Here is a 27,577-nt window from a genome sequence, read left to right on the forward strand (position 1 = left end):
TCAAGCCTGGGTTTTTTCAAATCGAACCAGTGTGTGATTATCTCGGGCCTTGTTCCTGCCCCTGTGAAGTCATGAGCTAATAATGCCTGTTCTGTGTACTGACTTTCTTGAAAGGGAAAGTGCTACCAAAATACAAGGTACTTGTATGACTGGAAGGTGCTTGGAATCTTAATAGCTGTCTCACATGCATCCAAAGTGGGCTTCTCTTTAGAAATGCCTTAAGTGGCTGTGAATCGAGGCTGAAAAGAGGTTTGTTTCTCTCTCCTTCTGTGCTGTGAGTAGGATTATGGCATGTATTTAGAGTGTGCCCAGTATTTGCCTATTTAGTGAAAAGTCCCAGCTATCGAGATCTTGTGTAATGGAGATAATGGCTAAGGCAGCCCTGCATTGCTCCTTACAGAGTCATAACTTTCCATTCAGAATCTATGTGGTTAAATTAATGGCCAGCCAATTAAAGGAACCTTCAAGTTGGACATAAACATTGGGCTTTGAAAGATATTCTAAAGTTACAAATCTTTTCTTGGTTAATAGTCATTGATAAACTGAATAGTCTGCCAATTCCCTTTTTCCTAGATTCTTAAATTACATGAAACTTCTCAGTTCACTTAAGCATTTTGGTGTCTTTATTTTGCAGGCATATCACTATTTGAACTTTGCTACTCCAGTGGTGTGTAGAAGACCAATGCTAGTCTATAGATGATGTGAGAGTCACCCAGGGACACTCAACAGTTAGGAGATGGGGTATTTTTGTTTAGCAAGCTCCCCAGCCAGGTTTGGGAATTGCTACATTAAACACCCTTCAGGTTAAGTGCATGGTTAGTAAAAGAGCCTTTACTTGACAGTGGTAAGGGCTGCTTTGCTAACACTTACCATTGCTTGGGCACTAAACTCATGTACAAATATTATCTCAGTTATGCCTCTTAACAATTCTGCAAGGTCCTTACTATTATGACCATTTTATGAATGAAGAACTAAGGATTAGAGGTGTGAAGTAACTTGCCCAAGACCCAGGATTTGAATATGTCCAAGTCCAAAATGGACCCTCTTCATCTTTCTGCTGTACTACCTCCCTCCCTCATACTCCAGAATTTACTGGAAGTCAAGTAGGACACAAAGAATTCCTGAGACAGGGTCCTTGCTCTCAAGATATGTACTAGCTAATCAGAATGAAAGGGAGAAATATGACTCACCAATGGCCAAAAGAACATAAAGTTAATTCGAAAATTGTAAAGTAGAAAATTAGGGTAATTCCAATTGTTTTTGCCTTTTCAATAATAAACTGAACATCACTTAGAAGATTTATTTTCCTGTTGAATTTCATGATTTTTCTTCTGTAATTTAAACTGAAGTGTTCTTCTGTTTAAGATTCCAGAATGAGAAGGATTTTATTGGTGTCAGCATTACATTTTTTCAAAGAGACAAAATCTGTGCATCAAAATACTCAAGAGGCAGAGGCAGGAGGAAAGTGAGTTTGAGACCAGCCTGGGCTACATAGTAAGACCCTGTCTCAAACAAAACAAAGCAAAAATTCTATTTTAGGGGCTGGAGGTATAGCTTAGTGGTAGAATGCTTGTCTACCTTGCTGTGGTACTTGGGTTGGGTCCTCAGCACCATTCCCCACCACACCCCCACCCAACAAAAGAATTCTGTTTTCTATATTGTGCTTCATCATTAGCCTCTGAACTAGCAGGCTGGAGCAGAAATCATTTAACATTTGCATTGTACCATGTTACATGGGCAATTACTATCTCTCTTTAGAAGCCAAGTGTAAATTATACAGGCAAAGGGGACTGAACATTTAGAATCTCTTAGACAACTACACTAGAACAACTCTCCATTCCCAGTGGATATTTACGTTGTTAGGGAGATAAAAGCAAAAAAAGACTCGGGCCTTGTTGAAAAATCAGTTTAGGAAGTAAATAGAGCTAGAGCAAGAGCTGAATCATTAAAACTGGAAGAGTCATTCCCTGTCTCTAATAGAAAACTTTTGAGTACCCTGTTCCGTAGACAAAGGCAGATATGTGATTAGTAATGAAAACTTCTTTCTAGGGTCCTTTATTTGTTTTAAATGGCCAGTGACTTTGAGTTGGCCAGAGAAGAGTATTAGGTAATAGACTTGGATTATAAAATGGATTATAGATATGAAATGAAAATAAATACAGGATGTACAAAGGGAAAAACACAATGACAAACATCATTAGATAACCAAAGATGACATAGAAGGATGAGTAAGGAGGAAGAATTAGTAGGAGGCACTTTTGAGGGGAAGAGTGTGTAAGGAAAGTCAGTCAAGAATAAAAGTGAAGTTTGTTGATGTCATTAGAATCCGGAGGTGTCTGCAGCAGCCGAATGGACATGAAATGGACCTCAGCGGGGAGCTTGTCTTGTCCAGCTTGCACTGGAATGAACTAATTCTCTTATTACACTGTGCATCCACTGAGTACCTGGTGGCACCAGGTGAATGAGGCAGTGCTGACTTCAGGTCTGCTCCCTTGACCTTCTCCTTGGGGAAGGTCAAGGCTTAAGCCAATTTGAAATTTCTCTTAGAACTTTGTACTATCCCTAAAGAGATCTTGCCTGCTCAGTAACTAGTCAGAATGTTTCCTTTTGGTCTTCCAGGGGGAAAAAAAAGACCAAACTTCCCAAAGAACTACAAGCCCCTGGATTGGAAGAATTATTTTTTGCTTCAGTTCAGTAGAACCGTTACAGAGTTACGTGCCCTAATGTGCCATAGTTGTTTGATGCACAGGCCCCCTCTCCACCCAGAACAGACTTTCAAAGGAACATCCCCTTATTTTGGGGGTTTGTTCTCCCTCAAGTGGAGTGTCTCCTTCCTCAGCTCTGCCTCAGAACCCTCTCCCTGCCTCTGTTGCACCTATTATCATGTGTTCATTTTTAGTGACAAAAATTTCAAATATATCTCACTTGATTGGCTTATTATTGCTTCTTGCACACACTCCTTCCTTCCTGATTGCATTTTCTAAAGTTTTATCAAGGATTTATTTTAGTACAGCAGGATAAAGTTGGGAGAGGAAAATGATGGAGGGGTGAACTTGACTATGAGGTGTTATAAGAAGTTTTGTAAATGTCACAATGTACCCCAGTACAACGATATTAAAAATAGTTATATTTTAAAGATAATAAATAAATAAAGTGGGGAAATGCAGGAAATGGAAGTAAAGAGTCTCCATTTCCATTAGAGTGAAATAAATAATTTAGCGCAGAAGCCTGTGAGTAGATTTGTAACAACTTTATTTGTAATAGTCAAAAAATGGAAATCACCAAATGTCAGAGGTGAGTGGCTAAACAAAGTATATAACATCACACCATGGAATATTACTCAGTAATAAAAAGAGATAAACTATTAACACATGGTGTCCTGGGTTTGAGCACAGCTGCTGCTGAGTGCACAGGTGCCTTATTATCTCTGCCTCAGGTTCTTCAGTTATAAATGGAGATGATATTGGTTGGGATCCAATATTCTAAGAGAATTTTTGAGATAATCCCTGAGCACAAGCAGAGCCCCTCAGACGTGGAGAAAATTTCTGCATGGTTCTTTCCTCTTTTTCTTTTTTCAAGGTTTTTGTTTTCCCCACTGTATATATGCATAATACTTCAAATTTTCATATATTTTGAATTTTTAATTAATGAAATTAATGGTTTTGGGCTGGGGAGCATGGCTCAAGTGGTAGAATACTTGCCTACCAAATGTGAGTCCCTGAGTTCAAACCCCAGTACAGCAAGAAAAAAAAAAAGGTTTTTTCACAAATGCAATAGCTGTGCTTCTTACAAAGTAATTACGTGTTTTGCCATGCACACAAAGCCCTTGATTTCACAGGTAGCATGGTTGAGTAGTGAGTAGGAATTTCAGGTTTCACGATTGTACCACTTTCTTTCTTTGACTATACTGATAATTTCATTTACACCAGAAATCCAGAACTGGGTCAGCAAGGATTCTGAAGTCCTTATGGACAATGAACACAGTATTTTCCACTCCTGACTTTCCTCTCTTCTCAGAAAGTATGCCGAGTCCCCAGAACGAAGAGGATCTCTCTTTCAGGACCCTAGATGTAGGAATTGTGAGTCTCGGGCTGGAGCCATGCCCAGGTTGACTGACTGTCCCTTCCCAGGCAAGCAGACTTCCTGTTCCAGGATGGGTAAGATGTCTTACCTGGCTGTGAGCTTCTCTACTGAGGCACAAGGGAGAAAAAGGAAATGAAGCTAGAGTGGTGTCTGAAATAGCTCTGCATACCGTAGATCTTGAAGTCATTCCTGTCTACCCACACCCTCCCCAAAAGATAACAAGTAGAGCAAGAAAGTGAGCCCCTTTGGTATGCAGGACCCTGGCTGCTTGGAAATTCCTTGAGTGTCTCAACTCTGATGACACATATCACATCTTAGGAGCAAAGATAGAAGAAAATATAGCTTGGCAAGAAGTTGGCATGTCTTTATTTTTAAGCCATTTCTAGCTTAGAACCGATGTGATTTTGGCAAAGCAAGTTGATTATAGGCCTGCTTTCTTCATCTGTAAAAAGAGGGGATTGGCTCGCACAATTAAAAAAAAAGTCAAGCATTGGAAAGTTCTTACCACACTTGCATAAATTTTACAAATAAGAGTAGAGCAGATGCTGCTGAAGGAGGGCCTAATGCTTTGTTTTCTTGTCTTTTATACCATCAGATCTTGTTCTTGCTCCTACACTGATGCATACACAAAATGCTATGGAGTCAAAGAGTGTAAGCTGGTAGAGAAATCCCATGGACTCCTGGTAGAGTCCATGCAGGGATGATTGTAGGACTCAGTGACTCTGGTCAAGAATGGCTATGAGGTAGCCAGTTGTTTCTGTTGCACCATCCTTCGTGGCCACTAGGCTGCCACTCATAACTCATGCTTCACTACTTCAGGAATGCAGGATGTGGTGTCGCTGGGCACTTCTTAGAAGAGCTTCTGCATCCTGTGAACGCTGGGCTCTCTACCTGCTGAGGGCTGAAATGAACCACTAATCTTTTTGAAACACAGACTTCATCTGTGAGGAGCATTCAAGGCTTTTCTCCCCCCACCCTGTCCTTGCAAATAACACTCCCACTGTTCAGGCTTAAATACTAAAACCTTATGGTTTGCAGAATCAGTGCCAAAAAAGTCAATCATCAGAGAAAGTGCAAAGATAATAGGTCCTATTGATCAAATCTGAAGAATAGCTTTTGAGGTTTGCTCTCCTACAGAGGTTGAGAAAGATAAGGGTTGAAGTTTTCTAAAACATACTTGATTTGCTTAAATTGATTAAAACCACATATAAACACTTAAGTTCCTTAGAGAATTGGTGACCAATTCAGGAAAACCTCACAAAATGAAAACAGTGGCTTCGATCACTGCAGCATGTGAAATACAGTCTTTTTAAAAGCGTGGCAAATGCAAGATTTCCAACACAGACAGTGACATAGCAGCTAACTAAATTTGTCCACACGGAGGGTGGCTACTCTCTGCCTTACTGGATGGAGAAGATGGCACAGAACATCCCAAGTCGCCACTCCAAGCCAGACACTGTGCAGGATCCTTTTAGTACATTAGCAAATTTAATCATTGCCGCAGTTGTTCGGGTTGACTTGTATTGTCTGCATTTTACAGATGAGAAAGTGGAAGTCAAAAGATGTCAAATAACTTGTTTATCATTGCAAGGTTTATAAATGGCGGAAAGTGGCCCTTTAATTCAGGTGTTCACTTCCCAGTGCTATATTCTGTATCCTAAATGTCGCGTATTAACAGTGATTTACACAGAGAGAGGCTGCGCCTTGGAAATGGCTCATCCTTTTTAATGGTGAAGGGACTGGGAAAGGAGCTGACTCCATCAGTCGACTCCTCCAGGGTCAGGATTGGTAGCCATGTCTCTGTCTAAAACTGCTGTGAGCACAGACTGGATGGAGCTCAAGTTGAGATGTGCTTAGTTTTTCTCATTTAAAGTTTAGTCTTAGTTTCAGGGAAAGAATTTTGCAACAGGAAATTTCTAATATTAGTATTTTCCCATAAAATAGTCAGCCTTCTTTTTTTTTTTAAAAAATGTGGACTCAGAAAATGGCATTTTTACCAAGTGAGGTGGTAGCGGTAGTAGGATTGACATCTGAGATCTGCTGGGCAAAAGTGTAAGACCATATCAGAAAAACGAACTGAAAGCAAACGGACTAGGGTGTGTAACTCCAAGAGGTAAAGCACTTGCCTAATAAGCATGAGGCCCAGAGTTCAATCTCCAGTTCCACCAAAAAATAAAGAAAAAAAAGAAATTTAAAAATATTTTATCTGTATTACCATCTTTATCTGAGAAGCTGAACATGTGGTTATTTGAAGGAATGAATCTTGAGGCCGAGAACAAAATTCCTTAGACTCAGTGCAATCAATTAATGAGCTCACATATTGAAATTATCTTTGCTGTTGCACAAGAACTGAGTGGAAATTAGTATCGAGGGACACACGTGGAGCAGTTTCACTGTTAGCAGTGCCAAGAATCTATTCATATGTCATCGGTCCCAAATTATATTCAATCAGCAATTCAAACTCATGTTGGGGAAACCAAGTGACATAGAGCTAACTTTCTATGAAGTTAATACTGTAAAGTGAAACCTATATTTCTGGCAATTTAGCTGTGAGCTGTGGTAAGATGAAGCCATGAAAATACTGAATATAAATGCTGCTGAGCTCTTTCTTAATCCCACCACTTCTCTAGCCTTTGCCTCCTGGCCTGAAACGCCACCTGGGCTACCACACTTCTGCTCCCAGCTCCCTAAAGTCTGATATTGGAGCCACAGTAGGGCACCATACTGCAAACAAAGGCTGTCTGTCACCATGGAAGGAGCCAGAGTGGGTGGCAGCAAGATGGGGGTCTAATGAGTGATATGTGGCCGACCCCAAAGTGTCAACCGTGAGTACTTCCTGGTGCAATCACTTGCTCCAAATACCTGACTCTAGGACAGGGACCTGATAGGAGTACTGCCTCTTACTGTGGTTTTGTATTAAGTACTTTTTCTACCTTTTTGTTTATTTCATATTTTGGAATTTTATATGCCATACTGTGCATCTGACTTCATGGCTCCTCCAAGGAATCTATGCAGGTTTTGGTTCAGGACAAGACAAGACTGGGTGTGGGAGGGGTTGTGTCATTTATCTGCTTTCCTTCCTACCTGTTTCCAGAACAGGGAAGCAAATACACCAAGGAGGTGTGCAGAAACCCGACAACCCTTTTGTCTTTGCCACATGTGGCAAGTAGACAGACTGGAGGTGGCCCTTGTGAGGTCTCAGTAGGTAAACATTTGTCCCTAAAGCTCAGTCAGTGACAAGGAGGTGTGGCGTCCATGGCCATTTGGCAGACAGTCACCATCAGTAAATAAGGAAATGTACAAAGCGTGTTTATCTCTGTGAAAAGGTGAAGCCAGGGGTAAGGTGGGGAAAAAGTTTGGTTTCCCAGCCTTGAGTAGCAGGCAGCACGGGCCCCTGGGATGTGTGTGGGTAGCAGAATCAGGCAGACCTGGACTTGAATTCTAATTCTTCCACTTATTAAAGTTCAACTTGGGTTCCAACTCAGACCTGTTTTTAGTGGCTACTTAGAATACGCTGTGTATTCTGTACAGCAGATGCCAGACTAAACAACGGATTAGCAAGCTCTGCACTGGATGGCAGGGGTGTCGTGAGGGGGTAAATTGTGTGCACCATATAGCTTCTGACCCTGAAACCTCTAAAATTCTGTCCACGTTATCATTCTGTGATATGGGGAGTGTGAGTGTGTGTGGACAGAGCCTAAGGGAAGGTTAGTGTAAGATTTCAAAAACATGTCAAAAACAACCACAAAACATCATTTGTATATTAGTCTATTATTTAAAAATTTAAATCTTCATAGTGCATTATATCTTTAGATTGTCGATTTGCATGTTTGCTTTAAATTGTGGTGGTTTGAAAATTACCATTTAATGTCTTGACCTGAAGTGCCAATACAGAGAAATTAATTTCTCGAGTCATAAAACTGCTATCAATTTTGCAAACACAGCAGATGAAAGCAACGTTGTTCATATTTTCCATGGGAAGACTATTGAATATTTTAATCCAAGGCTAGTCTCCTAATAAGAAACGGAAGAGTTTGTCTGCTAATGTGTGGTCATTTCTGTCAATATGTTTTTCCATTAGCTTAAGATTTTTAATTTCAACTTTCAAGCCAATTTTTATGTAAAGTTTTCCCATCTGGCCTCTTGTTTATTTGGGGGGTCCTCTAAGACACAGGCAGCTCTGCTTGGCCAGCAGCAGCCAGCCATTCCAGTTTTATAAACGTGGACTGTCTTGGTCTCTCTCTCTGGAGGCGGGTTCTTTAGTTCTTTAACAGCCTGGTAAGTTTCTGTATTTAATATTGCCCTTGTCTTACCCCCCTTTTCTTTCTCTTTCCAGAAACAGAGTTATCAGTCACTGCTGAGTTGGTGCCTACCTCATCATGGAACATTTCAAGCGATCTTGACAAAGGTACATGGGACACACAGGGGAGGCGAGAAGAGAGGACTCACTCAGCTGCATTTTAAATCTTGGCATGATCATCTTTGAAATCAATTGCTTATCAGATCACAAGGAGGTGGTGGCCAAAATAAATTCCCAGCCTACTTGTGATCATTTAACATTTAATTCCTTGGAATTCTATTATTTCTAGAGAGGATTTCTTCTTTTTTTTTTGTATGTTTTTTCTTCCTTTCCTTTCCCTCTTCCTCTAAAATGTTCCACATGGTAAAAATGCTTCAAGATGTGAAATAGGGTTGTTTCTGACCTTCCTGACACTACATAGTGGATCTTATTTAGGGGATTTGATTCAGCCTGGGCCAGGATTGATCAGGGCTATTTGTAGGTGACCTTTTGAGATGAGCATTTGATGTAGGGTATTTGAATGTTGGTAATTGCCTGTGTGTGCAGATGGCAGTTGCTACATGCACGTGGGGAATAGGTTCCTGCTATGGAGTTGTTCCTTAGCATTAATTAATCCTCACCATATGCTAAACTTCGGTTACTCTAAAGGTCCCATGACCTGGGCACATCCAAAACCCCTGCAGTCTGGATCAAGCTTCTTTTCCAGCCTTGGTTGTTTTTTTTTTTTTTTCAGTCACCTTTATGTCCCTTTCTCTATCTCTAGCCAAATTTCTCTTTCTTCTTTGTATATCCTGTTCTTTCCATATGGGTTGCCTGTCTGCCAATACCCATCCTCCATCTTCTGCAAGGCCACAATTAATTACTCCTTTGAAACTCAGCATAAATTCTATACTGTCCTCAGGCTTGTCTCTTCCCTCAGTAGGAAGTGGCCATTCCTTTTCTAGTGCTCCTGTAGTCCTTTCCTATGTGCTTCTCTTAGCATCTTCTGTTTTATACCATGGTAATTAAAATACCTGTCTACCTCTCCCTTAAGCTTAGAAATTCCTTGTAAGTCTCTCTCTCTCTCTCTCTCTCTCTCTCTCTCTCTCTCTCTCTCTCTCTCTCTCTCTCTCTCTCTTTCTCTTTCTCTCTCTGTCTCCCTCTTTCCCTCCCTCTCTCTTGTCTCCATGACAAAATCTAGCCCAGACTCTTTTCATAATAAATTCTCAATGAAGTTGTGTAGAATGATGTGTACTTATGTGTACAAATAACTCACCTTCAACAAACTTATTGAGTTTCTACTTTAGTTCAAGCATGATTCTAAGTGCTGGAATTACAATGGTAAAAGGAAGTTAAAAGTCACTGTCAAAGTTACCTTTCTTAATTGGCTGTCTTTTTATTGCTAACATTTTCATGGGAGTTTCCTGTCTGCAGAGAGATTATTGTATAAAACAGCAGTGGATGCAATCATTTTGCTGGTTACACTTTATTAGGCATTTTAGGATGTCTGGATAGGCAGAGATATCTTTCATCTTAAATAAAAGAGTATTTATCATCAGTCTTTCTGTTGTCATATTAAATCTGGACATTCTGCTGCTAATAGAGGATTAATTAAGGAATAAAGCAGGGATCGTGTGCTATTCCTCCCCACCTCAGGCTCCTGAGCTCAATGCTGAGGAGGCAGTGGATTACTAAGAAGTTTTTATGGGAATTTTTTAAAGAAGAGGAAGTAAAGGTCAGTAAATGTTAACTTAATGCCTGTTCTGTGCCAGGTACCATACCAGGTACTTTCAATATGTGAACTTCTTCTGCAAGCTCTTTAGGAACCAGTAGAGCAATTAGGTCATGACACACTTCATGTTAGTGACCAGGCTCCAAAGAGGTATAGAACACAGCACTGGTATGTGCCCAGAAAGGCAATAAAGGCTGGGTGTGGTGACTCGTGCCTGTAATCCCAGCTACTCAGGAGGTAGAGATCACTGGAAGGAGAGGGTCATGGTTCAAGACCAGCCTGGGCAAAAATTAGTTAAGACCCCCATCTCAATTGATATGCCAATGTAGTGGTGCACAGCTGTGGTCCCCACTATGCTGGAGGCTATAGACAGGAGGATTGTGTTTGGAGGCTGGCCCTGGGTGAAAACATGAGATTCTATCAGAAAAAGTAACTAAAACCCCAAACCAGCCAGAGGTGTAGCTCAAGTGGTAGAGTGACTGCCTAGCAAGCATATGACCCTGAGTTCAAACCCCAGTATCACAAACAAGAGAGAGAGAACAGATGGAAGGGGAGAGGGAGGGAGGAAAGAAAGAGAAAGAGGAAGGAAGGAAGGAAGGAAGGAGGGAGGGAGGGAGGGAGGGAGGAAGGAAGGAAGGAAGGAAGGAAGGAAGGAAGGAAGGAAGGAAGGAAGGAAGGAAGGAAGGAAGGAAGGAAGGAAGGAAGGAAGGAAAGTTAAGTGACAAAGCTGCTGGTGGAGCAGTCAGTCTGCTAAACTTGGAATTTCTTCCACACTGGTGCTGTAATTATCAGCTGTTGTCTTTTAAGAAGGAAATAGTGTCAGTAGTAGTGAGCCTGCTGGTCAGAGGGCAGGATAGGGCAGCTCCATGCTCCTCTTTTGGTTCAGAGCAGCCTTCCAAAGAGCATGGTGGCTTTCAAGGGATTCTTATACCTTCTTTTCTGAATGATAATTGAACTCTGGTCTTTAATTCCCATTTAGAAACAGGGAGAAAGCTGCCTAATTCATTTATTCATTCATTGATTAAATTTTTATTGATTCCTTCTCTGGTCTGTGTATTATTTTCAAGGGTAGGATTTATAAAATTAGTCAGAAAAAGGTTTCTGTCCTGCACAAACTCAGAACCTCATTGGGAAGACTGATATCTAAATGGGAAATCAAGGCCTCTGGTCACTTTGATGGACTGAGCTCTCAAAGGTCATTTCCCCTAATTACAGAGAGATGTGGTGGAAATAATCAAAATCCGTGGTCTGGCCAGATCACAAAAGAGAAATCTCCAGGCTCTACAGATGAGGAGCAAGCTCGATGCTCCAGCAGTGCTTAGTAAGGATGAATAAAGTCAAAGATCCCATGAAAATAGGGATGAATGCTGTGAGGGCCTGGAATGTCTGTCCCACTGGGATTTGAGTTAAGGACACAGCAAACAAACTCCCTGGACTAGACTGTGAGTGAGAATGACTGACTTCAGTTATGAAATAAGGAGAAATCTTCTGAGAATGGTGGTGTCACGGAAATCTACCCATCACCCTGGGCCACTGGGATTGAGCTACAGAGCATGGGTCTGGGATTGGGATTCTTCTCATGTGCCACACAAGCCACAAAACAAGAAGATAACACAACAACTTGGTGTAGAATTGGTTAAACTGATACCCTGACATTCAAAAACCCAAAACCAGTTCATAAAAATTTCTCAACATCTCAGTGTAAGAGTCTTCCACCAAAACCACAATTTTAAAAATCAAGCTACCAACAATGGAAAACTCCTGCTGATGTTGAGTTTCTTTCTTCTTCTTTTTTTTTTTTAATATGCTGCATGCAGTGGAAAGGGAGAAGCCAACATCAGCAACAGTCAGCAGACAAAACACATGGGTGAATTCCTACAATAAGAACTAAGGACAGTATACACATTTGCGAGTATGTGTGTTTAAAATGCTTCGTGGTGGAAGAGGAAATGAAAGCCACAGGGCAAGTACAGGATAATATCACAGAAAAGCAGATAGACTTCAGAAGAACTGAGGAATCTAGAATTGGAAAACAGAGTTAGGGAAATGAAAAATTCATCCTGTGAGTACACAGGATGAACTCAGCTGAGGAGAGAAACAGCAAACTGGAAGATGGATTTGAGATAATTCAATGGTTTAGAGAACAGACCCAAACCCAGGTGACTGACAAGGTTTGAATCCTGACTTTAGTACTTGTTTGCTATGTGACTTTTGGCAAGTTACTCAACCTATTTGTGCTTTGTTCTCATGTGTAAGATGGGATGGTAAAAGTCCCTACCTCATTGGTTTGTGAAAATTCATCTAGCTATTATATCTGATAAGCTAGTTGGAGAGGAAGATGTGACAGGGTTTTTTTTTATTTTTTGTTTCCCCTTCCCTGTGGTACTAGGGCTTGAACTCAGGACCTTCACCTTGAGCTGCTCCACTAGCCCTTTTTTGTGATGGGTATCAACCATCCCTTTGGTCTCTGTCTCCTGAGTAGCTAGGATTACAGGCATGAGCCACCAGCACCGGGCCTTGACAGGTGTTTTTGACGAATGTGGGCTTGATAGTGAAAAATTGTGAGTGCTTAGGCAGTTTGGTAGGGAAGCATATTTTTGGATTGGGGCAGAGATTTCAGATCCTGTTTCATCATCCCATGTAGCTGCCCTCTGTGGCCTTCCACACATGAGTGTTCACTGTTTGAGGTTCCCATGTCCTTACCCTGTCCTCTCCTCTCACCGCACCCCTAGTGCTTGTCTTCATACTGCACTGTGTCAACAACCTGCCTCTAATTCCATAAACGCATATAGCTTTCCATTGGCTATCCCTTTATTCGTGCAGTTTCCTCTGACTGAATTGTCCTTACCATTGTCCTGCATTTGACTAACTCCTTCCTTACTTAAATGTTTCCTTAGTTCCCCTGCTACCCTCTCCCTCAGTGTCCCTAATGGACATACCACTGACTAAAACAGTGTTCTGGCTTGGTGGTCCACCTTGAGAGAGAAACAGAAAATTAACCAATCCTTCCATCCACCCCATTGACCACAGTGCCCTGAAAAATAATGGGTACCATGTTATCCCACATCTACCTTTATAAGAATCCTTGATGTGCTGCATGGAAATTACCTGTTCTGTGCCTGCCCTTTCAAAGTCATGGTCTCTTTTATCTATTATCATCTTCTTACTGCCTAACATAGTATGTGATAGGAAATGTGGTGGTAAAACATTCAGGCTCAAATCCCAGCTGAACTGAACCAAAGCTACCATGTGTGACTGTCTACTGGGTATAAGGCACTTTCATTTGAATTCATACCACCCTGTGTTCATAGGAAGCAGTGAAGTGCACTGCCTGGCTGGGATGCTTTAATGCCTTCCTGCTCACCTGCTGCTGTTCTACTGATCCACCCCACCTGGCCTCCCCAGCCTCACTCAGCTCCTGGTTTTCTGTTCAGTCAGAGGCATTAAACAGTACCTGCTTATCCATTCCAACAGGAAATAAGATGTAAGAGAGACAAGGCCCATGGGGAAGAGCCCCTGAAAGCTACTATTGATGAGTCATCTGGGCAATTTCTGAAACAAATACTTCGGAGCCAAGTACCACCTAAAGGAAATTGATCTTTAGGGGCCAGGCCTCAGCCTCACCACAGCGGGGACGGGGGTTGGTGAAATTCGGGTCCCTTTCCCTTCTTCCATACTCAGTCACAGGGGATCTCTAAGGTTCCCTGTAGAAGCCAAATGTTTCTTTTGGAAAAAGGACTCGAAATTGCACCCACAGATAGCAAAAGGGAGCCTACTATTTGAAAAAAAATACAGAGACCTACTTCCAGCTGCAAATAGCTCTCTGTGCTGTTAGATTTTGGAGTATGTTTGTCCTTTTTAAGATTTTTATTTTATTTTATTATGTTTTTAATGGAGACCTGACTTCCTTTACTAGCTTGGAGTTTTATGCCTCAAAGGGAGGTTTACAGTGTGGCCCTTATATGAACATTGGCTCAGCAATTACTTTGACTCGGAGCTTACTTTTGTATCTGTTGCCTTATTTGCATCTATTGTCTAAGGTTAGTTTCCTGGTTAAAAAGCATGTCTTTGGGCCACCAGTCTGTGTCATGAGAGGATAGCTGCTTGCACGGCTACACTATGGAGATACATCTTTGATTTGGCCCCTGAACCCACAGCTTTCCTCAAGGTGCCACCATCAGGGCCACAACTGGGCTCTCTAGTTCAACAGTTGTTTTCTCCTGTTCTACCCTATTGCTTGATTAGTCTTGGCACAGCAATAGTTTATTTCCCTGGTGTTAGCTAGTCTATAGCTTGCAGCTTGGTTCTTAACTAGTGTAATGGAGTAGCTGAGCCTCTGTTGTGCTCCTAGTGGGTCTATTTACAGCAGTGGAGGTGGGTGAAGGTGCACGGTGGGAATAGCCTTGGTACTTGGCACTGAGCATCCTCCCTGAGCTAAGGTCTCTGAGAGCTTATTCAGCCTTGGGTTCCATCTTCAAAACTGTTTGCTGGTTGGAAGAATTATTCATTGAATTCCTGGGGTAGCCGTGTGGTATGTAAGACTCTCCCCTCCCCAGAGTTGAGCAGTTTTGGCCTGAAGCAAGATCTAATGGTTTACACAGAGGGGAGCAATGGAATCGTGGAACAACCTTGGGGTAGTAGTTGGGTACCATGTACACAGAGCTCTATCTCTTCAATTTCACTTTGCCATATCTCCTGTGCTGACTTTGCACTAGTCACACCAGCTTCCTTAGGTCCCTCCAGCAAGTCAAGCTCCTTCCCGGCCAAGGCCAGCTTGCATCGCTCTTGCCCCTAACCCAGAGTTCTTTCCCTTGCTCCCTTTCTGACCATCCAGATTTACTCCCGTTTCCTTTTTCCTTTATAACATTTTTTTTCAAGGAAATGCGACCTGGAAGCAGTGAGATACCTTGACAGGAAAGTAGGGAACTGGATATAGGATTATATTTTCCAGGGAGTTTCCTGCCAGCTCTGCTATATCTCCTTTCTCTTTCACTTAAAACAAGCTCTTGGTCCTTATGCCTGGAGCCCGTTGTACAAGCATGTGGTATGAGACTTCTTACCCTTTTTTCCTTGCTGGCAGCTCTCTCCTACATTCTTGTTGAAGCTTCTGCTTGACCAGCCTATTTATCTTTGGGAAATGAATCTCCAAGATAAGGGCTATGGAATTTTATCATAAAATAGAAGGAAAAGGACCCTATAGTCCATCTTGATTCCTTAAAGCCTGCTCACAGGGGACAGGTTGCTGTCTGTCACCATGGCTTGTCATTCCAGCTGCAGCTCTTGTCATCTAATCCCTCATCGTTCCTCACCTTCCTGTCTGCTACTGTCAGTGGATATTCACCTGACAGAAATGATGCCCAGATGTAGGGTGTTTGGTAAATGGCCACCTCGGTTGTGTGAGGAGCACAGGCCCTGGCTTCTTCCTCTCAGCAACCTCTGCCCGAGTCAGACAGAAGCAATTGAGCAAGCTTGAACATGTTCACACTCCTATTTTTGCCATTTAGAGTTGGGATAAATATTTGTTCACTACCTATCATTTCTCTGATATTCTTTATTTCTTTGGTACCATTTTCATTAGGAAGTAATTGTGTTCATTTCTACTAAACACTGATGGGTATCTGCAATATGGGATGTCCTCAATTTAACTATGGAGATTAAGAAGATTCTAAAATGAGCTTCCATTTCTTTGAGAATATTTTTACTTTTCATTTACACTTTCCCCTTGCTCTTCAGGAATCCCAAACCCTAGGAAACCAAGGCCCACCAGTATTTTCCCTTTCTCAAAACATGAAGTGTAGTTTTTGTATTCTTAGCCCTCTAAACCTGTCAGATGGGCTGTTCAGCCTCTTACCTGTCCAGCTGAGCTAGAAAAATTGGCCTTAATCACTGGTCTCTATCCTTCATCTTGCTCTCCGCTATTTTCAGTCCCCTTACTTCCTGGGCTCATTGTCTACTTCACTCCTTGAACTCTTCAGGTACTGACTGTTCTCTCGCTTCATCAACTACAAAGCCTTTGCCATACAGTGCCCCTGAAGCAAAAGCAGCAGAACTCCCATGGGAACCAGATGCTCACAGTGCTTCCTCCTCTCTCCCCTGCCCTCCTTCATGTGACCAAAGATGTCCGAGTCACAGTCACTACTGCACATTTTTGCAAGTATGGCACACAGTGAAGCTAGTTCAGACTTTCTTTGTGCTGCTAATAGATGTCAAGAAACTTTTGCCTTCTCTTCTCTCACATTTCTATGGAAGGCTTTCTGCTACCATCTGGCTTCTCTCCTCATTCCTTTCCCATACTTCCTTATAGAAGGATGAGTTCAATGTGACGTGAACCTGTGGGAAGGTCCTGTGGGCTGTGATATCTTGCAGAGATAGTTTTCTGTACAGAGGAGCATTGCATTCTTCTCTCAATTATGTGAGATGTCCCCTGCAAGTGGAATTTCTATATTTTTGAGTGGGAGATTTGATTCACTATGGATAGTAGAGAAGATATTAGATGCCCATTTGAGCACAAATTAAATTGTATTCCTTGATGCAGTTTTTATCAGTAACGGTAGTAATATTTTGCTCTCCCTTTGTTTCACTTGTATCTCATATTTCAATAGGTTCCAAACTGAGGATGGGGGAAAGAGGATGTGATTTGATTATCTAAAAGCCCCCAAGCAGTGACTGACCAAAAACTTCCTCCTGACTGTAACTTGGTCTATGGAGGAAGGTTTCACCCTCATCTTTATGTGTGTCATCACCCCAAGTCACACCTGCAGCTTCAAGCAATAGTAGTGATTCATTCATCCATGTGGTTTTTCCTCCCCATTACTACATGTTACTCATGGACTGAGATTAATGATGAAGTCATAGTGAACTGAAAACAAAGGATGTGGAGGAATTGTCTGATGGACACAAAGACCGACCATCAAGGAATGGAGCAAAAGCAGCTGAGCAACCTGTGCCTTCTGCCCACAGCTATCATATCCAAATTTACTTTCTCTAACCATATTATTAACTGTAGGTTACATTTTTGAGGAAATGTCTTGTTATGTAGGCTTGGATGGCCTTGAACTCACCATTTAGCTCACGTTGGCTTGAAACCTGGTGATTCTCCTGCCTCAGTCTCCTGAGTTCTGAGATTATAGTATATGTCACTGAATCCAGCAGAAGTTTACATTTTTATACTTGTGACTTTTTAGAATAATTTATACAGTGCTGGAGATGCAGCTCAGTAGCAGAGTGCTTACCTAGCATGAGCCACGGCCTTCAGTTCAACCCAGCACAAAAAAAAAGAAAATTCATGTAAAAAACAAATACTTCATATTCACCAGTGGAGACCTGATATCATCTAAGCCAAGAGAAAAATTTCCTAAAGCCTCCTAGAACAAAAGAGCCTCGACAGTATTAATACTAGTGTGAACTTGGTCCCCAAATCCCAAACTGTGTTTATGTAGACATGGTCATAGATAAGTCTCCTTTTATCTTAAATGTTTCCATGAGCTTTTATTTTCCTTTTTCAGAGAATGTCTGCTCATTGCCACAGCAGTGCTCCAACAGAATGTCTTGGCAACACTCCCTACTGGGTTCAGCAACTCCTTCTGCAGCTGGGATTTCTTAAAAGAAGTGAGCAGCATTTGCCCGGCAGTGGTCCAGCAACAAAACAAGCAAAGCTTCCATGGGAATCAGATCTTTGCAGAGCATTCCCCCTCTCGCCCCTGCCCTTCCTTCATGTAACCAAGGAGGTCAGAGCCACTCATGCACATTTTGGCAATTACAGTGCTCACAGTGGAGCTTATATACAGATACAATCCTAAACACTAGGCCCTGCCACACATCACAGGGAACTCCTTAATTACACTGATTGTGGGATGAATAACCTGAATGTGTCAAGTTCAAGGAGTTGTGACAGGTCAAGACTGTATCTCCTGTAGCAGACACTTGTCACCCAGTGGGCATGTGTGTGTGTGTGTGTGTGTGTGTGTGTGTGTGTGTCTGTGTGTGTGTTTGGTGAGGAGTACAAGGCTCAGCTAAAGAAATTCCCCAAAGCCAACAAGAGTGTCGAGTGAATAAACATAAACATAAGCATGTAGCTTTTTCTTAACTACAGCTGACAAAGTAAAGCAAAATCCAGCAACAATAGCAGTATACACATACACACAAATCCCCAAATATTCAATTTTTCATGGTTCTGCAGTGATTCATGGAAATTATCCAGAGACAAGGGGAATCCAAGGTAAAAATCACAAGCAGCTACTTCAAATGCAGCAGTCTTGTCTGGCTAATCCAACTTGAACAAAGCCACTGTAAGAGGTCAGCCTCCATGTCTGGAAAATACTTTGATACTTACAAAAATGGGACCATGCAAATATACCCTTGACTAAAATTCAGCCTTACACTCCAAGTTGTTTCCACAATCTAATAACCTTCAAGCGAAAGAACGGCACAAGTTTTATTGGGCCGCTACAACTTTAAGTGAATACATATGAGAACCTAGAGGTGAAAACATGTGCGAGAAATATTCAAGTGCTCAGAAGACCCTTGCTGAAGCCTTAAAGACAGGCTGTGGGCTTTCGATTAAAAAATAACAATCTTGTATTAATAAAATTTTATGTGATCTTAAAAACTTTCTTGCTGTTGACTCATTTCTGCAAACATCTGCCTTCATTTGGAGGAACTGGTAATATTCCGGCTACCAGTGCAGGCCAATGAGTGACACACACTTCCACCTTTTGATGAGGAAGTTTTAAAACCCACATTAGGCAAAAGGGTGTTTCTCAGAAGAAAACCAAGCAGTTAGCTTTGACAAAGGGCTATTTGAATCACCCCAGAGCAGTACAGATGCTGGACAGAGAGAGATGGAGAATGGTTCTAAACCAGATCCACTTGGTGGCTTCCTCTCCTTGCAACATTGCTGCAAAAAGAGGAAATGGGGAAACCCAGGCTGAATAACTGTCTTCAGCCAAAGCTGTTAGGAAACTCTCTCAATAACCTATGATATCACCTATGATGACACAGATGTGTCATCTTCCTTATAGAACTTTGTTCCAAAAGCAAGATTTATAGAGTTTTTTCATGCAGACTATTAATACTAAAATACAAGCCAATGACTTAGGCAAAAAAATGCAACATCTCAGGCAAAGTCCTTCCAGGAATTAAAATTTTGGCATTAACTCCACCAACTAACCAAATAAACAGTACGACACAGTAAGCTTTAGCTCAGATGGAGACTCAAAGTTTGGACCAAAATGTAGGAGCTTCATGGTTTCAATTTATCTCTGTCAGAGATCTCCCTGAGTTTGTTTTGTTCTTCTCAGCCTTAGAATCCTGACCTATTTAAAAAAGGGCACTGGGGTTGAGAATACTTGCAAAGTTTCCAGATATCTGTGTCTGATGCCCCATGAACACATGAAATTAATGTATTTACTCTGCTTATTTTAAAATACAGAAATGTATCTTTATTTTTAAGCAAATGGAAATATATCTATACTAATAATGTATCCATAATAACAATGCACAACTGAGGCGGTGCCTCTCAAACACAGGAAAGTTTAGAAAATTTAGCCACCAAAGACCTCATGGATTTGTCCAGTTTCTATCGACTCTGCTGCTTGTGTGCCTGGAGTGGCACAGAATCGGCCATTGAAAGAGCAGCAAATGCTTGAATAAGGGCTGACATCTTGACCCTCTTCTTCTGCTTCTTTGAGCCTCCATTGGTGGGCTGCGATTTGGGTCCTATGTAGGGTGGGGGAACGGGATGGGTGTTGGAGGAAGGGGTGGTGGTGGTGGTGGTGGTGGTGGAGGTGGTGGTGGAGGTGGTGCTGGCCACGCTCTTTACCCCCAAACCACTCATAGGCTTTGAGGAAGGTAGACTGGCTGGACCAGTGATCATGGGGGGACCGGTAACTAAAGCAGTTGTCTGCATTAAACAGTGGGCTGGCATGTGTAGGAAATTACGGGGTATAATGAGGCCACTTTGGGGCTTGATGGGCGGGACGGTAGTTTTGGTCCTGGAGGGGATGGTGTGGTGAGAAGAGGCTGGGAATGTGCCCACATGTGTGGAAAGAGAGGGGTTGTTTCCCTGGCTTTTCATGGAAATGGCAGAGGTCAGGCCAGGGCCAGTAGGGGAGGAATGGTTGGTAGGCATGCTGCCAAGGGCCTTTGGGTTTTGAGTGGGGGCAGGCCAGAGGACACCTTGTAGTTTGGATGAAACTGCAGGTTGAAGGGGTGGAGCGGGTGATGTATCCATAGGTACAACTGAGGAGGAAGTAGGTGCCTGCCCCACAGAAGCTGTTGGAAATATGGGGGGACCTTGTAGATTGACTGAAACTGCAGGTTGAAGGGGTGGAGCGGGTGATGTATCCATAGGTACAACCGAGGAGGAAGTAGGTGCCTGCCCCACAGAAGCTGTTGGAAATATGGGGGGGCCTTGTAGATTGACTGAAACTGCAGGTTGAAGGGGTGGAGCGGGTGATGTATCCATAGGTACAACCGAGGAGGAAGTAGGTGCCTGCCCCACAGAAGCTGTTGGAAATATGGGGGGGCCTTGTAGATTGACTGAAACTGCAGGTTGAAGGGGTGGAGGGGATGATGTATCCATAGGTACAACCGAGGAGGAAGTAGGTGCCTGCCCCACAGAAGCTGTTGGAAATATGGGGGGGCCTTGCAGATTGACTGAAACTGCAGGTTGAAGGGGTGGAGGGGATGATGTATCCATAGGTACAACCGAGGAGGAAGTAGGTGCCTGCCCCACAGAAGCTGTTGGAAATATGGGGGGGCCTTGTAGATTGCCTGAAACTGTAGGTTGAAGGGGTGGAGGGGATGATGTATCCATAGGTACAACTGGGGAGGAAGTAGGTGCCCTCCCCACAGAAGCTGCTGAAGATGTTCCTGCAAAGGTCACTGAATGTGAAGAACTAAGGACAGCTGGAAGGCCAGTTGTCTTCGGAGGTGCGGGAGCTACAGTAGTAACCACACCAACCACCACTGGAAAGGATGGTGGGGCCTGTAGATTCTTCACCTTTTTCAAGTGCCCAACCAGTGGGATAGTGCTTAGGCCTGAGGTGGGGACGGAGGCTGGACAGGAAGCTGGCCTTTCGGCGGTCAGGGTCAATGTGTGGCCAGGTGGCTTGGCAGGTGCAGGAGTTCCAGTGCTAACTACATCAGCAGGTCCTGGTAAGGACAGTGCACAGTCAGGGTTCAGCATGGTCTTTGGGCTGGCCAGCAATGGGCTAGCACCTGGGCCTGGTGCAGGGGTGGTAGTGCTAACTACATCGGCAGATCCTGGTAAGGATGGTGTGCCGTCAGGGATCTCCACGGTCTTCAGACTGGCCAGCAGCGGGGTAGCACCTGGGCCTTGTGCAGGCGTGGGGAGCGAGGATGGGAAGGAAGCTGGCCCTACTGCAGGCAGGGTGAAAGTGAGGCAAGGTTCCTTAGTGACACAGTTAGAGGCCACAACAGTCTTGTCCTCCAGAGCCTTACTAAACCACTCGAATCTGGCCTTCTTCTCTCTATGGACTTCAGGAGTGATAGGATAGGCAAGCAAGGGAGGTAAAGGGCAGGTCAGTGGGTCCCCACGCCGCTTGCGTTTCCTGCTCCCAGAGCTGCCAGGTGTGGGTAGTGACATGGAGGACTTTTTCTCCTTCCTTGTGGTGTCATCTGTAGCCCTTTGTCCATGGGACTCCTTGTCCATCACCTGAGGAGTGGGAGCAGTAGTACTAGAGCCATGCCCCAGCACCTCTTCTCTTTGTTCTTTGCTGTCCTCTCTGGAAGCTGGTCCAGAGAAGAGGGGTGAGGTGTGCCCCCTCCTCTTCCACAGCTGGGAGATGCCTCCAGTGGAGCTGTAGGAACTCGTGATTGCATTGCGCTTGGGCACTGGGATGCCACACGTGAACTTGCTTGGCGGGGAGCACCTAGAACACGTGCGTGCCCGCTTATTTAAGGGGTCATCAGAGGTCTCAGAAGCGAGACTTCTCTTCAGGGGTACAGGTTTCTGTACAAGACTAGCAGAAGAGCCATCGGCCAGGAGGGGTTCAGATGTTGACGGGCTGCTCCCACTACTCTCATGGCACTTTCTCTTGCTTTTCTTGCCATCTCTAAGTATTTGGGACTCTTCCTCCACCCTACTTTGCATTGTCTCTTTGAGAGTGGCGTCCTTTGCACCTGGCTGCTGGGCATTTCTTGCTGGGGAGGCCAGCGTGGAGTTGGTCATCTGCCCTGCTCCTTCTTTCTGCACTATCCCTTTATTCGAGCCTTTCAGGGCACTCACTGTGGCCTCCTTCACACTTGGCTCCTGGGCATTTCTTTCCCTGGAGGCCAGTGTCCAGCAGACCATCTGACGTGGCACTGGAGGTGGCCTCTGGTTGTTACTGCTGGGGCACATCTGCTTGGTCGCTGGGTTGCAGACCATCCTGCAGATTCCCGCAGAGAGCCTGGCCCCTTGGGGGTGACTGATCCCGCAAGGGGTGAACATACCCTGCTTGAGCCGGTACCGTCTTCCTGGTGCTTCCAGGAACCCTGGCATGAAATCCCCAAAAGGGCAGAAGCAAGGTCTCCTGTGGGCTAGAAGAGGGGCGGGGAGTGAGGGGTGGTTGGGCTGGAGGAGGTGGACCAGGGAGGGGTGCGAGGGGCGGGCGGGCGGTGGCTGGGCGGGCGGTGGCCGGTCTGTCCTGGGTGGGGAGCATCAGGGCCCCGGCTTACCCTTGTATCTGTCCATATCAGCAGTTCAGCAAGGTAGTTCTCCTGGAGCAGTGTCGCGGACAGTCGCTCTACCAGTTTTGGTTTCCAGGGAACTTGTCCTAGGAGACTAGTAACATTCCATGATGTGACAGTTACGGGTTCCAAATCCACGCGCGCGCCCGCGAGAGCCTCACGCTCGCGCGTTCCGGAGGAGCGAGGAGCAGGCGCGTCAACCTTGGTCTCGAACTTCAGACTCCACAGGTCCATGGTGGCCCCACTGGTGATCAAAGCCCTGGGGACACCTGCAAGGGCCTGAGGCTCAGCACAGACAGGATATGCACCACTGACCGCCCTGCTGTCTCACCAAAGCCTGGGCCCTCTCTCACACTCTCTAGGAAATGCCGGAAGTCCCTGGACATAGCAGCACCTTGCCTCATTTTTAGTGTTAATTGCTTTTTTAATTTACTGTTTGGTCATAATCATATATATTGAATCTGAGTATAAGAAGGGCTTACTATGGAAGGACCCTATCCAGTCTGATTTAATCTTGCCCCAGAATGTGTATGTGTGTGTATTAAAACATCATGTCACATCTCATAAATGCATATGTAATAATGATTTAGCAATCAAACATGATATTATTAATAAAAAGACCACAATCTCAATGATTGGCTTAATTTTTTGATAAAGATTTTGCTTTGATATCCACACCTAGTAAAAAGAGTATCAAAAATGAAAAAAATAGCAGAAAATTTTACATTAAAATAAAAATGGCACAATGTAAGCATCATCTAGTAGAAGCATATTACCATGTTATCATTGTAAAATGCACTGCCCATTTCATATCATTCTTTACTAAACATCAAGTGCCCACAGAAGTAACAGTTCACCATTCTGATGCCAATTACTAAGGTTGCTGGATCTGGGCTTCTCTCTGAACCCCCAGAGCCTGCTCCAATGCTGCATCCACCACTCTCTCTTCATTGTGTAACCCCTGGCAGACTGGACATTCCAGAAACACATATTGGCCTCCCGTTGTCCTTGTAACTCTCTCTCTCTCTCTCTCTCTCTCTCTCTCTCTCTCTCTCTCTCTCTCTCTCTCTCTCTCTCTCTCACCCCCTTCCTTTCCTTCTCTTTTTCTCTCTCTCTCCCTCTCCTCTCTTTCTCTCTCCATACAATGAAAAGGTCATGTGAGCACACAGCAGGACATGGCTGTATACAACCCAAGGAAAGAGCTATCTTCAGATAGCTGGCACTCTAAGCTCACCTCTAGCACTGTCAGAAATCAAGTATCTGTTATTTAAATCACCTAATCTATAGTCTTTTGTATGGCAATAAGACTAGGACACTCATCCATAGTCCATATTAAAATGTTTTCATTGTCCCAACAACATCTTTTATTTTATTTCCCTCAGTTCAGGATCAACCCATGAACATATATTTTATTTACTTGTCACATCTTTTTATTCTCATTTAATCTGGTACCTTTCCACTGTCTTTATCTTTTATGACCTTAAAGATTCTGAAGACTACAGGTAAATTATTCCATATACTGGCCCTTGATTTGGGTGTGTCTCATGTTTCCACATGATTCAATCCAGGTAGCTTTGGGAGGACTAATGACGTATAGTCTTATCCTTCTCTGCATTATACCCGGAAGTATTTAGTATTGGTGGTCCCAATACCAATAATGTTTATGTTAGTATCCACTGTGCTTTGCCACTGTTTCTTTCTTTGTAATTAATAACTTATTTGGGATACTTTAAGGATATGCAGATATCTTGGTCCTCATTAAAATATTACCTACCAGTTTGAGCCTCCATTAAGAATTTTTAACTCTACCATTCTTTCTCCATTTGTTGATTGGCATTCCATTGCCAAGAAAAGCTGCTTTCCCTTCCTCATTTCTCTGTTTTGAAAATTAATACAAGAATGGGCTCATGAATTCTTGTTTTTATTTAATGGATTACAAGTATTGTTATCATTTTTGTTGCTATGTTTTATGCTCAAATTATTCCTAAATCTGACCAGTGAAATTCCCTCCCAGCTGACTTCTCTGTCTTTTTGGCATGTTTTTGTCATTCTTTGGACAGTGAGTTAATAGATTTCCATCACTATAACAAAGCACCTGACAAATTAACTTATTTAGGCTCATAGTTCTGGTGGTTCTAGTCTATGACTGAGAGGTCTCACATCCTCGGGCCTCTGGCGGGACAACAAGTACCTCTCTGGGGACCAAGTCTTTAATACATTGACCTATGGGGAACACTCATTCTAACCATAGCAGACACTTTCATGCTTCCTGCCCCAACAAGATGTTTCAGACTCTTCTTGGTCTTAACTGCTCAACTTCTAGAATCAGGCATTCCTCCAAGAAGCCCTGGTCCTGGTTCCTTTCGGTGGAGGCTGTGATTAGAGATCAAGATCATTTGTATACTATATGCACTTTCCTATATGTGTAGTTTTGTTTAAAGGCATCTCAGCAAACAACAGTGAAATATACTAATGTGTGCACACACACCCACACACACACTATGCATATAGATAGATCTATGCATGTTGCATGTGTGTTATGTATATTTGTGTATATGTATATATGCACATACAGAATTACCCATGCATATATAGAGATAGAATTATTCTCTTCTACATCATTCAAACACTTAGAAATAATTTCCTTTCTTCCTTTCTTTTCTCCTTTTGTTTTCCTTGTTTGTCTTCTAGCTGTGATTCTCTGTCTTTTCCCTTCCTTCCTTTATTTTTCTTCTTTAATTACAATTTCTTTACTTGTAGTCAAGAGAAAGAGCCTGAGAATTTTCTTGATACAAAATTTGTATACTTCTTTTCTACACTGAAGGAAAAATGGAATAGGTAAGAGAGGTGCTAGGCAGGCTCAGTGGCTCCATCTATAATCCTAGCTACTCAGTAGAGGGAGATTGGGAAGATCATGGTTCAAGGCCAACATGAGTAAAAAGTTTACAAGACCCCATCTCAACCAATAAAAGGTAGGCATGGTAGTGCTGCCTGTCATTCCAGCTACACGGTAAGTATATTGTGACCCCAGCCATCCTGGGTAGAACTCTAAGAGTTTATCTCAAAAAAAACCAAAAGTAAGAAGGGTTGGAGACATGGCTCAAGTGGTATAGCACATATATGCCTAGAAAACGCAAGGCTCTGAGTTCAAACCCCAGTACTGTCAAAACAAAGAGATGATGAAGAGCAGAAGTGTCCCAGGAAGAAATACAGACCCACCAGCAATTAGCAACATGCCGTAACCCATCAAGTCCCTTGTTCTCTGGCCAAAAAAATGAGGGATGTTGATCCTGAAAAATGCTAGAGGTATCATGATACCCGACTTCAAAGTATATTACAAAGCAATAACAACAAAAACAGCATGGTACTGGCACAAAAACACACATGAAGACCAGTGCAACAGAATAGAGGACCCAGATATGAAGCCACACAACTATAAGCAACTTGTCTTTGACAATGGAGCTAAAAATATATGATGAGGAAATAGCAGCCTCTTCAACATTAACTGCTGGGAAAACTGGTTAGCAGTCTGCAACAAACTGAAACTAGATCCATGTATATCACCCTATACCAAGATTAACTCAAAATGGATCAAGGATCTTAATAACAGACCACAAACTCTAAAGTTGATGCAGGAAAGAGTAGGAAATACTCTGGAGTTAGTAGGTATAAGTAAGAACTTTCTCAATGGAACCCCAGAAGCACAGCAACTAAGAGATAGCATAGATAAATGGGACCTCATAAAACTAAAAAGCTTCTGCTCATCAAAAGAAGTGGTCTCTAAACTGAAGAGAATACCCACAGAGTGGGAGAAAATATTTGCCAGCTACACATCAGACAAAGGACTGATAGCCAGAATATATAGAGAACTTAAAAAACTAAATTCTCCCAAAACTAATGAACCAATAAAGAAATGGGCAAGTGCACTAAACAACTTTCTCAAAAGAAGAAATTCAGATGGCCGAAAAACACATGAAAAAATGCTCACCATCTCTAGCAATAAAGAAAATGCAAATTAAAACCACACTGATTCCACCTAACCCCTGTTAGAATAGCCATCATTAGCAACACCACCACCAACAGGTGTTGGTGAGGATGCGGGGAAAAAGGAACCCTCTTACACTGTTGGTGGGAAAGTAAACTAGTACAACCACTCTGGAAAAAAATTGGGAGGCTACTTAAAAAGCTAAACATTGATCTACCATTTGATCCAGCAATACCACTCTTGGGGATATACCCAAAAGACTGTGACACAGGTTACTCCAGGAGGCACCTGCACACCCATGTTTATTGTGGCACTATTCACAATAACCAAGTTATGCAAACAGCCAAGATGCCCCACCACTGATGAATGGATAAAGAAAATGTGGTATCTATACACAATGGAATTTTATGCAGCCATGAAGAACGAAATATTATCATTCGCTAGTAAATGGATGGAATTGGAGAACATCATTCTGAGTGAGGTTAGCTTGGCCCAAAAGACCAAAAATCATATGTTCTCCCTCATATGTGGACATTAGATCAAGGGCAAACACAACAAGGGGATTGGACTTTGAGCACATGATAAAAGCAAGAGCACACAAGGAAGGGGTGAGAATAGGTCAGACACCTAAAAAATTAGAAGGCATTTGTTGCCCTTAATGCAGAGAAACTAAAGCAGATACTTTAAAAGCAACTGAGGCCAGTAGGAATGGGGGACCAGGAACTTGAGAAAAGGTTAGATCAGAAAGAATTAACCTAGAAGGTAACACACATGCACAGGAAATTAATGTGCGTCAACTCCCTGT

General features: G+C 43.0%; 2 protein-coding genes and 1 long non-coding RNA gene across 8 annotated transcripts in view; 2 read left to right on the top strand and 1 right to left on the bottom strand.

The window, feature by feature from the left end:
• The window catches only part of LOC141414199 (uncharacterized), a 129,726-nt gene extending 111,304 nt beyond the window's left edge, over positions 1-18,422 (top strand). For both annotated transcript variants that reach the window (XR_012439576.1, XR_012439593.1), the window contains exons 2-3: positions 8,420-8,491; positions 17,600-18,422. This is a non-coding gene — a long non-coding RNA (uncharacterized lncRNA). The remainder of the gene's footprint in view (positions 1-8,419; positions 8,492-17,599) is intronic.
• LOC141422477 (neutral amino acid uniporter 4-like) overlaps positions 1-27,577 on the bottom strand; it is a 449,783-nt gene that overhangs the window by 259,209 nt on the left and 162,997 nt on the right. The gene's annotated exons all lie outside the window — the stretch shown is intronic.
• The window catches only part of LOC141421463 (deuterosome assembly protein 1), a 409,755-nt gene that overhangs the window by 218,312 nt on the left and 163,866 nt on the right, over positions 1-27,577 (top strand). The gene's annotated exons all lie outside the window — the stretch shown is intronic.

This window comes from Castor canadensis, chromosome 1, assembly GCF_047511655.1.
Source record: "Castor canadensis chromosome 1, mCasCan1.hap1v2, whole genome shotgun sequence".
NCBI lineage: Eukaryota > Metazoa > Chordata > Mammalia > Rodentia > Castoridae > Castor > Castor canadensis.